The 16,657-nt window shown below is 46.5% G+C and overlaps 1 long non-coding RNA gene across 2 annotated transcripts in view; it reads right to left on the reverse strand.

Annotated features, from left to right (window-relative positions):
• Positions 1 to 3,883: 3,883 nt before the first annotated feature.
• The window catches only part of LOC135915578 (uncharacterized), a 34,615-nt gene continuing 21,841 nt past the window's right edge, over positions 3,884 to 16,657 (reverse strand). Inside the window, exons 1-6 of one of the 2 annotated variants that reach the window (XR_011508222.1) lie at positions 5,379 to 5,423; positions 5,119 to 5,300; positions 4,859 to 5,040; positions 4,599 to 4,780; positions 4,339 to 4,520; positions 3,884 to 4,260 (exon numbers count right to left, since the gene is read on the reverse strand). This is a non-coding gene — a long non-coding RNA (uncharacterized lncRNA). Of the gene's footprint in view, positions 4,261 to 4,338; positions 4,521 to 4,598; positions 4,781 to 4,858; positions 5,041 to 5,118; positions 5,301 to 5,378; positions 5,424 to 16,657 lie in introns of those variants that run through there. The other variant, XR_011508221.1, reaches the window with a different exon arrangement.

Consider the following 16,657-nt stretch of genomic DNA (forward strand, 5'->3'; position numbering starts at 1 on the left):
TAAAAATTAATCTACAGAAGACTAAAGTAATGTTTAACAGTCTCGGAAGAGAACAGCAGTTCACGATAGGTAGTGAGGCACTGCAAGTGGTGAGGGAATACATCTACTTAGGACAGGTAGTGACTGCGGATCCGGATCATAAGACTGAAATAATCAGAAGAACAAGAATGGGCTGGGGTGCGCTTGGCAGGCATTCTCATATCATGAACAGCAGATTGCCATTATCCCTCGAGAGAAAAGTTTATAACAGCTGTGTCTTGCCAGTACTCGCGTATGGGGCAGAAACCTTGAGGCTTACGAAAAGGGTTCTACTTAAATTGAGGGACGCAACGAGCTATGGAAAGAAGAATGATAGGTGTAACGTTAAGTGATAAGAAAAGAGCAGATTGGGTGAAGGAACAAAGGCGAGGTAAAGATATCTTAGTTGAAATCTAGATAAAGAAATGGGCATGGGCAGGACACTTAACGAGGAGGGAAGATAACCGATGGTCATTAAGAGTTACGGAATGGATTCCAAGGGAAGGAAAGCGTAGCAGAGTGCGGCAGAAAATTAGGTGGGTGGATGACATTAGGAAGTTTGCAGGGACAACGTGGCCCCAATTAGTGCATGACCGGGATGGTTGGAGAAGTGTGGGAGAGGCCTTTGCCCTGCAGTGGGCGTAACCAGGCTGATGATGATGATGATGACATGGTAGGGACGGCGACGAATACTATTCACGTCTTCAGTGTTTATGCGGCGGTGAACAACAGATGTTTGGCCTAAAGGCCTGTCACCGAAATCAAAAATGTCACTTTAGGGTTCGAGTAGGAGACGTATGTCCATGGCCTGGCAAGAGGTGCGCTCAGGTGAAACGTTTTTGCGAAGTCATCTATTAAAGAACCAGCGCGGTGAGCTGCAATTGGCGCTAACGAACCACTATCGGCATTCAGACTCTCAGTGTCAAATTCGGGACTACTAGAAATGCTGGCTAACATGGTGGCCGCAAGCACTTCAGGGCACAGGCTGAAGTTCGGGAGCGGTAGAAAGACGTCGTCATTAGTAAGTGTGACCAGCGTATGCGGAACAGCAACATTCGGGTTCAAAAGCAAGTCGACGATGGGGCGAAGCACACATTCACTGTCATGAACCTGTGGCTGGGCGGTCAATGTGACGTAAGTGACTTCCTGAGGTGGCTGACACACATCGTGAAGCGAGCACAAGTGCGGTGGAGCGGTGCTAGGAGCATCGGCGACTTGAGACAGTTCCATCTATAGAACGCTGTTTGCGCAGTCTATGAGCGCAGGATGATTGGATAAGAAGTCAAATCCAAACGTCGTGAGGGCAGTTGTCAACCAGAGCAAAGAAAACATAAGAAGGGCTGCCGGCTATGCTTAAACTAGCAGTATGCATTTCAAACAACCAACACGCTACCGTCGGCCACACGAAGCACTCGGGCAGCTGCTGAGGTTAGGACCTTCTTTAAACATCTGCGTAGGGTAGCACACATCACAGATACGTGGTCTGCAGTGTCGACGACTGCTTGTACAGGTACACCGTCTCTTTTAGCATCAATTACACTTCTCTTTGTGGGAAAAGACAGAGGATTTACTGCAGTAATAGGCACTGCATAATCACCTCCGAGGGCTGCATTTCTTAGTTTTCCGAAAGCGTGCCGCCAAAAGCCACAGGGCATGAAATGCGACGTGGCTGCGGCGAACGGGAAAATGGGCGACGCGTTTGCGGGGAACGAGACTGGTGTCCACTCGGCGATGGTGAGCGACTGTACCACGTATTCCTGACAGAGTTGTCGGCGTTGTTAGAGTCGGCGGTGGGAGAATATTGCAGGCATTTCCATTAAAACGGCTAAGGTTGGTCGGCGTGCGAGGTGTTGAGGGTCACGAGTTGCGACAGTATCGGGTGACATGACCAATGCGGCGACAGGTGAAGCATATCGACTGGTCGTCCGCAGTTCTCCACACAGTCGGGTTGAGATAACGCGGAGAGAAGCGTCGGGGTGGAGCGAAAATACGAAAAGGGTGCTCGTTAGCTCTGGGATTGGCGACAGCGCAGACAGAATGTAAATCAATGTTTTCAAGTTCCTGGCGATCGATGGCTTGTACGAATGGAACTGGACAAGAGGTAGCATGAGGGCTACGGGAACAGAAAGCTGCGGACACCACCGCATCCAGTTCACGTCGAACGATTCTAACCACGTCCTCTGATGGCGATGCATGCTGCTGTTCGGGTTGATCTTCACACGTTGACGTGGCGGCAATATTTTAAGACTGGCGAATGGCGCCATGATGCGTCGCCTTTCGGCCTGCTCGAATTGTCGGCACTCTTTCATGATAACATCAAATCTCGAGCAGCTTTTGCAATAAGCAGATTAAAGACGTCGTCAGCAATGCCCTTGAGCACGTGCGCGACCTTCTTAGCTTCTGTCATGTCGTGATCGGCTTTACGACAAAGTGCCAGCACATCCTGGATCTACGAGAGATAGGACTCCGGGCGGGATTGGGCACGGGAGGCCAGTTCCTGGCTTTTGCACAACTTTACGGCCGGCTGGTTTGCCAAATAACTCTGTCAACTTCGCTTTGCATTGGTCCCAGATGGTTAGCTGCTTCGTTGTTTTCGTACCACTCATTTGCCGTGCCTCTTAGGTAGAATAGGTTAGCTAGCATAAGCATAGGGTCCCACCTGTTGATTCCATTCACGTGTTCGTACATCGCCACACACTCGTCAACGTCGGCGCCATCGGCCCCGAAGAAAGTTCCAGGATCCATGGGTTCCACAACCACAACCGAAGGGGACAGCGACGTAGCTGGCGATGGTGACGCTGGACGTGGCAATGACGTTGATCCCGCGTGGCCATCGTTATTCATGGTGGGAATGGTGATGCGACGTTCACTGCGGAGCTCCGCTTCCAGCCGTGGTACCCAGCACCTTCCACCAGTATGTTACGGGGAAGTTGGGAGCATAGAAAGGCTGTATTTACAGTATATACACAAGCAGAGTCAGTGTAGTTTAAAGTGGCTGACCAGCAACAACACGCAACAGCCAGCGTCTCGCGATCTTCTTCTTCCTCTTCTATTATCCTTTCGTAACAATATATAGAGCGGCTGAAGGAATTATAAAATGGTCAAAGTAACCATACAACTCTAAAAGCTGAGATGACACACGACGGACACGCATTGATGTCGTGCCATGTGTCCATAGCTTTTCCCACTGACTAAAGAACGTTGCCAATCGGTTTTGCGTTGACGTTCTTTTCAAGGCTCCTTACCAGCTGCAAAGAATTGGCCAGGTGGTGGCCAAAGTGTTTCACAAAACGAACAAGAAAAAGTGCAGCTGCGCTCTCAAAGAAGACGCCAACTTCGTAAGATGCAGAGTTGGTGTAGTGTGCATGTTTCTATTAAAGGCCAACTGTAACAAAATTTCACATGGGCTAACTTGACTATAAATGCCAAGCATATACTCTCAATGTAATCTTGGCAGAGTCGTAGAGCTGGTAATCACCTAATTTTCTGATTAGCAGCTATTATTAGCGGCTATGCAGACGACGCGTGCTCCAGGAGGCAAACAGGTAGTGTTGCGGAAATGACGAATATTGAAAAAAATTCGCAGTTCCACCCGAAAGGCGAAGCACGCATTGCGATAGCAGATTAGTAGATAGCTGTACGAAGAAACAACAGTAGATTTATTGGCCGTGTGAGCTTGCAAACGTTCTTACTAACTAAATTAACAGTGATAGAATGTTTAAGTGTCACTCAATGAAGGCGTAGAAAGAAAGAGACACACAGGGACAGCGTTGTGGTTGTACCTGTTTATTTCTACGTCCTTGTTCAGGCGCGCTCACGTATTTTATCATGGATTCAAACCATCTTACGTCGGCAGTGGTGCGACACGGTCACACGCATTGACTTTTCTGCTTTTTGCAGCTTGACTACACGGTCGCTGGAGGCTACATCGGCAGCTTGTTTTCAGCGCTGGACAAGACTGCACTGCCAAGGGGTGGATTCTAATCTGCCAAGAAAGAGATTGTCATCGCCGACCGCTACCAGCCTGGACCTGCTACCGAGCATGCGCTGACATCCCCACCTAGATCAATTATAAAAGGACCCTGCTACGGCCGCTGCCGCTTAGTTCGGCAGTGGTGCGACATGGTCACGGGCATTGACTTTCCTGCTTTTTGCAGCTTGACTACACGGTGGCTGGAGGCTGCATCGGAAGCTTGTTTTCAGCGCTGGACAAGACTGCACTGCCAAGGGGTGGATCCTCATCTGCCAAGAAACAGATTGTCATCACCGACTGCTATCAGCCTGCACCTGCTACCGAGCATGCGCCGACATCACCCCCACCTGGATCAATTATAGAAGGACCCTGCTACGGCAGCTGACGCTTAGTTTGGCAGCGGTGCGACATGGTCACGGGCATTGACTTTCCTGCTTTTTGCAGCTTGACTACACGGTGGCTGGAGGCTGCATCGGAAGCTTGTTTTCAGCGCTGGACAAGACTGCACTGCCAAGGGGTGGATCCTCATCTGCCAAGAAACAGATTGTCATCGCCGACTGCTATCAGCCTGCACCTGCTACCGAGCATGCGCCGACATCACCCCCACCTGGATCAATTATAAAAGGACCCTGCTACGGCAGCTGACGCTTAGTTTGGCAGCGGTGCGACATGGTCACGGGCATTGACTTTCCTGCTTTTTGCAGCTTGACTACACGGTGGCTGGAGGCTGCATCGGAAGCTTGTTTTCAGCGCTGGACAAGACTGCACTGCCAAGGGGTGGATCCTCATCTGCCAAGAAACAGATTGTCATCGCCGACTGCTATCAGCCTGCACCTGCTACCGAGCATGCGCCGACATCACCCCCACCTGGATCAATTATATAAGGACCCTGCTACGGCAGCTGACGCTTAGTTTGGCAGCGGTGCGACATGGTCACGGGCATTGACTTTCCTGCTTTTTGCAGCTTGACTACACGGTGGCTGGAGGCTGCATCGGAAGCTTGTTTTCAGCGCTGGACAAGACTGCACTGCCAAGGGGTGGATCCTCATCTGCCAAGAAACAGATTGTCATCGCCGACTGCTATCAGCCTGCACCTGCTACCGAGCATGCGCCGACATCACCCCCACCTGGATCAATTATAAAAGGACCCTGCTACGGCAGCTGACGCTTAGTTTGGCAGCGGTGCGACATGGTCACGGGCATTGACTTTCCTGCTTTTTGCAGCTTGACTACACGGTGGCTGGAGGCTGCATCGGAAGCTTGTTTTCAGCGCTGGACAAGACTGCACTGCCAAGGGGTGGATCCTCATCTGCCAAGAAACAGATTGTCATCGCCGACTGCTATCAGCCTGCACCTGCTACCGAGCATGCGCCGACATCACCCCCACCTGGATCAATTATAAAAGGACCCTGCTACGGCAGCTGACGCTTAGTTCGGCAGTGGTGCGACATGGTCACGCGCATTGACTTTCGTGCTTTTTGCAGCTTGACTACACGGTGGCTGGAGGCTGAATCGGAAGCTTGTTTTCAGAGCTGGACAAGACTGCACTGCCAAGGGGTGGATCCTCTGCTGCCAAGAAAGAGATTGTCATCACCGACTGCTATCAGCCTGGACCTGCTACCGAGCATGCGCCGACATCACCCCACCTGGATCAATTATAAAAGGACCCTGCTAAGGCTGCAGACGCCTAGTTCGGCAGTGGTGCGACATGGCACGCGCATTGACTTTACTGCTTTCTGCATGTAAGCAAAGTTTTCTGCACGTGTTTTTCACGGCTATTTCCTTCCGCACCGCTGCCAAACAGAGCTGTTGTACTGGTCGTTGCTTATTTGTGTGTGTGTGTGTTACCAGTTTTCAGGTGTGTTACCAGCTTCCCCTTTTAAGAAATGCCGACTTCGAAGGGAAAGCGCGAGGATACAAACGACCTCGACAGTTCACAACAAGAGTTGTTTAATTCCGGAAAGGAAGTTCCTGCTGAATTCAGAGCGCTTAAGAAAAGTGTCCAGTATTGTAGCGATACCTGCAATACAGTGGCTGAATGTCACAGGAAAGTCAAAGAACTGATGGAAGAAATTAAATCACTGAAGACTAGCAACCAAGCTCTTCAAGAGGAAAACCTCAGGCAAACTGACCGAATCGAAGACCTCGAACGCTATTCTCGAACACACAACATTGAAATTAAAGGCGTCCCTGCAGACTATGAGCCATTTGAAGCCGTCGCGAAGTTGGCTGAGTTTATCGATGACGCTGTGAACAAAACTGACATTGATGTTTGTCATAAGGTGCCAACCGCAAAGGAAAATGAAAAAAAAAACATTGTCGTGCGGTTCGTGAGGCGAGAAAAACGTAATGCAGTCCTTGCGAAAGCAAAGAAAATGCGGATCATGACTGCTGTGCTGGGGCAAGGGAAAGCGAGTGCCGTGTACATAAACGAGCATCTCACCCTTCAAAACAAGCAGATACTTGGCGCTTAGCAGGTGGGTGGAAAATAGGCAGTTGTGGTGGAAGCACGTATGGACCAAAAACAGGAAAGTCTTCGCACGTCGACAAGATGGCTCCTCTGTGCTTCGGCTCATCAGCCTCGATGCCATATAGCTCATGACAAAAAATGCTGAAGAACCGTGATAAGCCTATCAAAGCAATCTCTTTCAATCCCAGGCTTACATCTTATTTTTTTGTTGCGCCAAGATGGCCGTTGCGCCGAAAAACCTAAAAACACTGCTAAACAAGAACTCCCCAGCCTTCCTTCATCTTATTGCGCGATCATTGAAAAATAAGCATGATGATATAGATTTCTTCATTGATTCTACTGATGTTCACTTTGACGCCATAATGGTCTCTGAAACTTGGCACTCACGACGTACTAAACCGTCCGCGACGCCAGGGTGGTGGCGTGTTGCTGTTGCTTAGTGGCGCTCACGACGTGCAAGCTCCGAAGAAATTCTCTGTCTCAAATGAAAATTTTGAAATAATAACTGTGCAAAACGGCTCCAGCATTATATCAGGGGTCTACCGGCCTCCTCTCGCTCGGTGTCAAGTTTTTGTTGATTTCTTTGGGGAAGTATCAGAATTCGTGCCACAAAACAAATGTAAAGGGGGGGGGGTGGCCTGGTTAGCTCAGATGGTAGAGCGGCTGCCCCGGTAAGGCGGTGGTCCCGGGTACGAGTCCCGGACCAGGACGAATTTTTATTCATCTATGAGGCTTTCCTTACGAGGAACCCGTATGGGTTTCCTTTGTAGCAATTGCTACGAATGGGTGGGTGTCTGATTTTCCCTTTATTCATTACTTCTCTCCACCTTGCGGGTATCCGCAGAACTACTACGTCAAACATTTGCCTTTGCTTCGTGTTGTCGACAAATTCGACTTCGCTCTGCCATCTGCTAGCCGTCTGGTTAGCTCAGATGGTAGAGCGGCTGCCCCGGAAAGGCGGTGGTCCCGGGTTCGAGTCCCGGACCAGGACGAATTTTTCTTCAACTATGAGGCTTTCCTTTCGAGGAACCCGTATGGGTTTCCTTTGTAGCATTTGCTACGAACGGGTGGATGTCTGATTTTCCCTTTCTCAGATGACGTAGTAGTTCTGCGGAAACCCGCAAGGGTTTCCGCAGAACTACTACGTCAAAACAAATATGTACTATTTCTCAGCGGTGACCTGAACATAAATTTGCTATCTGTTTCCAGCATTCACAGCATTCACACGTAGCAGCCTTTTCAGCCTTTCCCGCCTTGTCACACGTAGCACTAATTGGAGACAGTCACTACAAGTACATACACGAACACTTCCCACCAGGCCAACACTCACCATATGTTAGGTTTAAGAGCGGCGCCACAGCACACACCATCCGAGACCTCAGTGCTGGAGCACCACAGCACATCACACATTTCTTCATTCACTGCGGGAGTAATGACCTTAACCACGAGACCGGTGACAACACAGTTGAGGCCATGAAAACGGTCATAAATGATTTGCACACCAACAGACCAAACGCAGAGATCACCTTGACAACAGTACTTCCCAGGATCACAAACAAACACAGGCCACTCATTCAACAATCAGCGACACTCCTAGCTCACGCACTAGGGACACGTAAGCTCAATGATTTTCTTCTTGACATAGGAAACCAACACGAAAACGTCGATGTCATCCACCACGCTGAAATACACCAGGACCCCGACATTCTGCTCGCCCGGGACGGACTTCACCCCAATTTTTTGGCGTCAAGGTAATGGCTACCAACATCAAGTACAGGCTCAGGAACTCTTTTAAATCGACGCAACCTACAACACCAATAGATCCTGCGTCCCAGTTAGATTCAACACAGGAACACGCGCCTGAAATTTTCAACACCAGCTCGCACGCACGTTCCACCGAAGCTAGAACCCAAGAAGCATCTACACAAACGGTGGACGCGAAACCAACACCCCCTTTACAACAGCCGCGCATATGGAAGCCTACAACCACCCGCGAAGCCTTCACGCAAACAGCTACATACACTAACAAGCAAAGCGATACGCAGAGAGACATCGGTGCAGGCCTCGACAAAAAAATTAAGCGTAAAAAGACACCACCTGAAGATTTTTCGCCCCGGAGGTCTGCCCGAACCAAACAAAAATGACTACCACGCACTAGGGATAGCACACGCAACAACAAATCTCGCCCTTTCCTCCAATCCCGCAAACTCGTCGCCAAACAAACAAATTACAGATTTCACCTAAAAACTAAAAACTAGCTCCATTAAAAAGAGGAAAATCCCAAAAGGTCTCAGAATCAAGGTTAGATGCGCCCTTGGTTCTTTATCCTCCAGGTTATTATTAAAGTGGAATGCTGTCCTAGAAAATGCATCGCTCTCCCTTATCGACGTTCTCGAAGAACACTGCAAAGAACAACTTAGGATAATCTCTGATCAACTCGACCAGATAAAGTTAACTGAAACGGAAAGAAGAGAACTTAATCAATTCGCCCGAACTAAGGAGGAAAAATTACTAGATAAATACCAGCGAAAATATATTAGAGCTGCAGATCCACCCAAAGAAACTAATGTAACCCCTGCAGCACGTATCTCCACCGACAGTCCTACAGGCGAGCATCCAGAGCACTGCAGCAATGTAGTAGACATATCCCAGAGTCTAAGCACCGAAGAAGTTGATCTCCTGAAACGTGGTCTAACATTTTGTCCGACGAACAACGCAGTAAACGAATACGAACTCCACAAAGATATAACAGGGTTTTCATGACGCATGCGTATCAAGGAATTCTTTTTCGGTAGACCAGATGTAGGAAAAGAAGATAAAGACTCTCTTAGACCACCTATCACGTGGACACCGGAAAACGAACAGTGCCCAGACTTCGATTTATACTTAAAACTGATATCAAAGGAAATTTTAGAGTCAACGCGGCATTGCCGGCAACGCAAAAATTTGACCCCCACTCAACACCAAATCCTTAAAGAACTTGCGAAAAGGAATGATATTGTAATAAAACCAGCAGACAAAAGCGGCAGTATCGTAATCTGGCCTATAGAAAAGTACAAGAATGAGGCCTCCAAACAACTGAACAACCACACCCATTACAAAAAACTTGACTCTAACCCAACCTCAGATTACAGCAATATTGTGGTAAGCACCATAGCGGAGCTCCGGTCCAGGGAACTAATCACGCAATCTGAATATCGCTTCATGATGCCCAAAAACAAAACAGCAGGCCGCTTTTATCTTCTTCCTAAAATACATAAAGTTCCGGTCGAAGAAATATTTACAGCAGAAATCCGAGGTCGGCCTATTGTATCTAATAACAACACACCTACTGAGTCACTATGTAAATTCTTAAATCACCACCTGTCAAACATATCCACCACCCTCCCATCTTTCGTTCAAGACACGCCGCACTTCCTTCGAATTATCGACGGCATCAACGCCAACCAAATCCTTTCCGAACGCGCTATTCTAGTCACTTTGGATGTTTCTGCCCTTTACACAAACATTCCCATGAGTGAAGGAATTGAAGCCGTTTCTAGATCCCTCGTAATCAATCCCCAAGCGCACGCTCCTGAAGTTTACTTATCGCTCCTTAGGTTAGTTCTCACGCTCAACTATTTCGAATTCGATTCTATACACTACCTGCAAATTTTCAGCACTAGCATGGGTACGCCATTCGCTCCCACGTATGCGAACATTTTCATGGGACAGCTTGAAGCAGACCTGCTGAAATCCTACCCTTTAAAACCCCACACCTATCTTCGTTACATTGACGACATATTCATAATATGGGAACACGGCACAAGCGCCTTAACCGACCTAATTAGCCATTTCAATCGCTTTCACCCGAGTATTAAATTTACTGCTCACCCCTCTCCTACTCAGGTCAACTTCCTGGACACGACGGTCTACATAGAAAACGGAAAACTGAGAACGACACTTTACTGGAAGCCTACAGATAGCCAGCAATATTTAGACTACAACAGTCATCACCCGCGACATTGCAAGCAAGGAATTTTTGTCGGAGAAGCGAAACGTATAAGAAGAATCTGCAGCGAAGACCACGATTATATCCACCACCTAAATGACCTTAGATCAGCATTAGCAGAAAGGAACTATCCCCAAGTTGCTCTCGATAGAGCTTATAATACCGCGTCAAGATTGGAGAGACAGTACATCAGATTGTAAATGTTTGCTAAAAAATAACATACGGATTCTTGGCTGACGGCCGATGCGCTGTTTCCAGCAGAACCCATCGCAGACGCGGCTGTTCGAACCGGCCAAGGCTCATCATACGCGCCCTTTAAAGCAGGTTTTTTTACATGTGGTAGTGACCATGAGGCACGCAGAAAGACATGTGAATGGCGAAACTAGAGTTTTATCGGGCTAACTTGTGCCCTCAAAAACAGACTGTACTCAATAAAAACGATAGCGGCAAACATGGTCGGGGGTCGTCGAAATTTGATTAGCGGTTCAATCGCGTCAGCAACATGAGCCATCGAACATTCCAGAGTAATCGCTGGTGCCCGCGTGTTTTTAAAAAAGTTTTACACCACTCGCTTCGCTCGTACATGCAATCAGATTACACAGAGTTCGGCTACAACAGAAAGCAGGTAGAACCATTGATGGTGAACCACTTCAACGCAGGCATCCTGTGACATAATGGCTGCATTGGAGGAAATAAACTCAGGTCAGGCATCTCTTCTAAGTGAAATGAAATCAATTCGAAATAAACTATCTCAGAACGACAAAATTTTTGACGACATTAAAAGGCGACTAACAAAAATTGAAGGTGATGTTTCTGCCATAACTGCACTAAAAACCGAAGTTAATTGCATCAGGACAGTGGTCGATACAAACACTAAAGCCATTTCCGACATTTCATCAAGACTAAACGATTCAGAAGATAGAGCTCGTCGTTCTAACCTTGTGTTTTTTGGGGTATCTGATACTGACCGTGAAACGTGGCAAGAATCAGAGAAGAAAATTGTGGAACTTTGTGCTTCTAACCTTAATATCAAGTTGGATCCTTTAGATATCGAGCGCGCTCATAGAATTGGCAGATACAGCTCTAATAGAAACAGACCCATAATTATCAAATTAGCTCATTTCAAAGTAAAACAACACATTCTTTCAAATGCTAAACAACTTAGAGGGTCCAGCTACAGCATATCGGAAGACTACTCAGCTAACACACGGCATGCACGTAAACAACTAATCGAGTTCGGCAAGTCGCAACAGAAACCCTTCAAACTCCGGTACGACAAACTAATCGTGGATAACAGAAGTTACAAGTATGATAACACCACAAATAGAGTTATATCAACTTCTGAAGTAGCAGAAGCTTGATGTGGGTGAGTTGGTTATGCATACTTGATGAAATGAGCGCTGCGAAGACGCGGATGAAAGAACACATGTACGACAGACAAGGCGCTACTTCCAACTAAATGTTTTTTGAAGAAACAGAACTTTAAATAGATGCAACCAAGAATGGCCCAACGTGACATCACGAGCTCCCTATCTCTTCAGAAAAGCTATCTCTTTTTCAGTAAGCGTAACTGAAGGGCAACTAATGCACGTGCCCTCGGCCTTAGCAATGTAAAAGGCGTCCAATATCTCCCGTTCTAGTCTATCTCTAGACCATGCCAGAAACCTGGTGTCGTGAAGATACGGACGGCAATTGTGGCGTTTACAGTGTTCCGCCAGATGGCCCCCCGCATTGTTAGGTTGAACAAGCAGCTAATGTCATACGACACTGCGCATTCCAAGCTAGTTAAACGAGGGGTTGCAATGACTTGTCTAAAAGAAGCGCTAAACAAATCTTGCAACCACAAAATAGAAATTAGTTTCAATAACCAAGTTTCAAGGCTACGCCTACCCGGTTTCCCTTCACTACTAATCTCTAGCGTTTGCGACAAACTTCTTCAAAAGATCAAACAGGCAAGAGGGGGTACTAACACAAAAAAGCCATTTGATAAGAAGAGATCACACGTGATTCCCTATTGGCACAGGGTATCCCACAATCTCAAGAAGGTGGCACAAAGGCACAGCATCAATCTTCTCTTCAGTGCACCATGTAAGCTGGCCAAGATATGCCCTATGATGACAAAAGCAAAACCCGAACCATGCTCTAAGAAACATGCTGCACCGTACACTGCTTGCAAAAGTAATGTCGTATACGAAATACCCCTAAGTTGCCAACAGGTTTATATCGGGCAAACCGGACGGTGTTTTAATGAAAGGGCTCGAGAGCACAATTGGGCCGTAAATAACAATGCGGGGGGCCATCTGGCGGAACACTGTAAACGCCACATTTGCCGTCCGTATCTTCACGACACCAGGTTTCTGGCATGGTCTAGAGATAGACTAGAACGGGAGATATTGGACGCCTTTTACATTGCTAAGGCCGAGGGCACGTGCATTAGTTGCCCTTCAGTTACGCTTACTGAAAAAGAGATAGCTTTTCTGAAGAGATAGGGAGCTCGTGATGTCACGTTGGGCCATTCTTGGTTGCATCTATTTAAAGTTCTGTTTCTTCAAAAAACATTTAGTTGGAAGTAGCGCCTTGTCTGTCGTACATGTGTTCTTTCGTCCGCGTCTTCGCAGCGCTCATTTCATCAAGTATATCAACTTCATAGCTACCATCACGCACTATCGCAAAACCATATAGCATCCCTGTATCATTCGTTTATACTAACATTAGAAGCTTGTTGCCCAAACGCGAAGCACTCTGTAGCCTTAGCGATTCTGCTGATAGTAAGCTTCTTGTACTAACAGAAACGTGGCTGAATTCTACCGTCGATAACACAGAGCTTCATTCTTTCCTTCCTGATTTTGACATATTTAGGCGGGATCGTGTAGGCAAACGCGGAGGAGGTGTTCTGATAGCTGCCCATCGCAGCCTTTGTTGCTCCATTATTAATATAACTTCACCTCTAGAAATCTTATTCGTATTGTGCAGTTCTTCATACCTACAAACTATTATCGGTGTATGCTATCGACCCCCCGATGTAGATGCTTCCTTCACTATTCACTTCCACGAGGCACTGCAAACTGTTACGAAGTCATTTAATCATGCGCAACTACTCCTCTTAGGTGACTTTAACTTTCCTGATATAACATAGCCCGAACCAGCCATAACACTGTCTAAAAATAACCTTGAATGTAATTTTCTTAACACATGCCTCACTTTTGGTTTGACGCAGCTAGTGTCTACCCCAACGCGGAAAAACGAACAGTGCTCTAACATACTCGACCTTATCTTAACATCCCATCCCGACAGTGTTTCTTCTATAACACATCTACCAGAACTAAGTGATCACTCGGTACTACATGCAGAATTATCCTGGCAGCTACCTCATTGCAAAAAATCAAAAAAGAAAATAACACTCTACGATAAAGGTGATTACATCAGCATCAACAATGCACTAACCGAGTTTTACAACTGGTTCATTATAGATTTCCCGAAGCGCACAGTAGACGCCAACTGGACGCTTTTTAAAAATAAAATGATCGAACTCACTACGACTTACATACCAACCATCATTTTAACAGAGCGACCTTCGTCCCCATGGTTGAACAACACATTAAAACGACTAAACAATAAAAAGAAAAGATTGTTTCGTAAAGCCAAGTGTTCCAATACCGCTCCGGCCTGGGAAAAATATTACGTCACTGAAAAGGAGTTTGATTCCTTGGCCGCAACAGCTAAACGAACCTTCTACTCAACTACACTCCCTAACATGCTGCAAAACAATCCCAAACAATTCTGGAAATACATTAGGCCAAATAACCGTAAACCATTACTATTATATGATAACGATAATAACCGTGTTCCAGACCATAAAGTATCTGAAGTACTAAACTCTGTCTTCTCTTCCGTGTTCACTTCTGAACCTAACACTGACCTCCCAGACTGTCCTTACCTCAACAACCCAACGATGCCTGACATAACAATCGAAGCAGATGGTATCACCAAGCTAATTGAGTCCCTCAAATTAACATCCTCAGCCGGCATCGACGGCATCAATTCCAAAATTCTTAAGAACACCGCGCACATCTCTAGTGTATTTTTGTGTCATATCTTTCAGCAATCATTATCATCTGGAGTGGTGCCGCAAGACTGGAAAATAGGTAAGATAATTCCAGTACCAAAAAAAAGGATCATCATCATCGTGCCACAATTACCGTCCAATTTCCCTCATCAGTGTTTGTTCTAAACGAATGGAGCATATAATTTATTCTCATATTGTAAACTTCCTAACATCCGCTAATTTCTTTAATCCAAATCAACACGGTTTTCAGAAAGGCATGTCCTGCGAGACTCAACTAGACCTATTCGTTAATGACATCAGCTCGCATCTTGATCAAAACACACCCATAGACGCCCTCTTCCTAGATTTCCAAAAGGCTTTCGACAAGGTTCCTCATGAACGGCTCTTTCTAAAACTATCATGTCTTAATTTTAACCCTCGTGTTCTCCAATGGATACGCAACTTTCTCACTAACCGTCAACAGTTCGTTTACGCTAACCAATGCTCGTCTACCTTATCACCCGTTATCTCTGGCGTGCCACAAGGCACAGTCCTGGGACCACTACTCTTCTTAATATACATTAACGACTTACCTATAGGCTGTTCTTCCAAAATTCGTTTATTTGCCGATGACTGTGTAATCTATCGTCCTATTACTAACGACGCTGATTCTCGCGCCCTCCAGTCCGACCTTAACGTCATTGAAACTTGGTGTAACAATTGGCTAATGTCCCTCAACGTCAAAAAAACATCACTACTTACTTTCTATCGTCGCCAATCATTTATGTCAACTAATTACACTATCGCCGGTTCGGAAATATGTGCTGTGACTTCATATAAATACCTAGGCGTTAACTTGTCCAATAACCTCAGTAGGTCCTCACACATTTGCAACATTAGCAATGATGCCAATCATGTACTAAGCTACCTGCGCCGTAATCTACGTCTTGTCCCGCACTCAGTAAAACTACTCGCATACTTAACAATCGTTCGACCCAAACTAGGATAGGCATGCTCAGTGTGGAACCCACACCAATCTAACCTGGCAACAGCACTAGAATCCATACAGAATCGTGCAGGAAGGTTCATTCATTCTGACTACTCTTACCACACTAGCGTTACTAAACTTAAATCATCTCTGAAACTTCCAACCCTCGAGCAGCGCCGCAAAACAGCAAGACTGTGCCTCTTTTACAAATTTTATCACTCACTACTTCATCAGACCGACATCAGGCCTGCGCATCGCACTTCATCCCGTCATGGCCATTCAAAGGCTGTTTATCGCCCTCCAGCTCGCACCTCCGCTCATCTTAACTCTTTCTTCATTCAAACAGCCAAAGACTGGAATCATCTACCTGCTGAAGCGGTGCACCACTCCAGTCATTCATCGTTCAAGGCATTTATTGAAAATATTATGTAAATATGCCCACCCCTCATGTAAAACCCCAAATGGGGTATTTGAGGTACCAATAAATAAATAAATAAATAAATAAATAAATAAATAAATAACATTCCAAAAACTTGCGATGCGTGCAGGCGCATGCTGCGCTTAGCAATAACATTTGTTGGACGATGAAGCGCGATCATTCGATAAACAAGTATACGTGCCAATATGCATGAAGAAGTAGACGCAGCACAAGGCGCGCGTTTTTACTCTGGAGGAGGGAAAGGGTGTGATCGCGTGTTCGCTCGCTTCGCGCCCGGCGTTTTCCGCCAGTTCAGGCCCGTCAGTTAGATGGGAAGGGCGCGTTTGATTCTTTCTGCCGAAAAGCAGGCTGCGTTGAAGGAACGGCAACGGGGGCGGACCCGTGAACGTACTCGCGCTAGCTGGGCGAATCCAGAGCTTCGGCAAGAAGTGGAAGCATAACTAGATGTCTTCAAACGCTCTGTGCTTAAAAAAAAACATAGAAATCATGTCACTAAAGAACTTCGTGCTGCTAAAAACAGGTACCATTATAACCACTTAATTTCTTCGAGCCAACGCTCTGGGGAGATGTGGCGCAAACTAAATACAATATGTGACAAAATTATTGAACCTATTAGAAACATAATGAAGGAGAACGTGGAAATTTCTGGAGCAGAACTCATTTAATTATTCTTTCTTTTTCTTATCTCCCATCATCATCTGGAGGTTACAGCCTGTCTTACATGCAGCCGCGC

This window comes from Dermacentor albipictus, chromosome 9 (genome assembly GCF_038994185.2).
Source record: "Dermacentor albipictus isolate Rhodes 1998 colony chromosome 9, USDA_Dalb.pri_finalv2, whole genome shotgun sequence".
Taxonomy (NCBI): Eukaryota; Metazoa; Arthropoda; class Arachnida; order Ixodida; family Ixodidae; genus Dermacentor; species Dermacentor albipictus.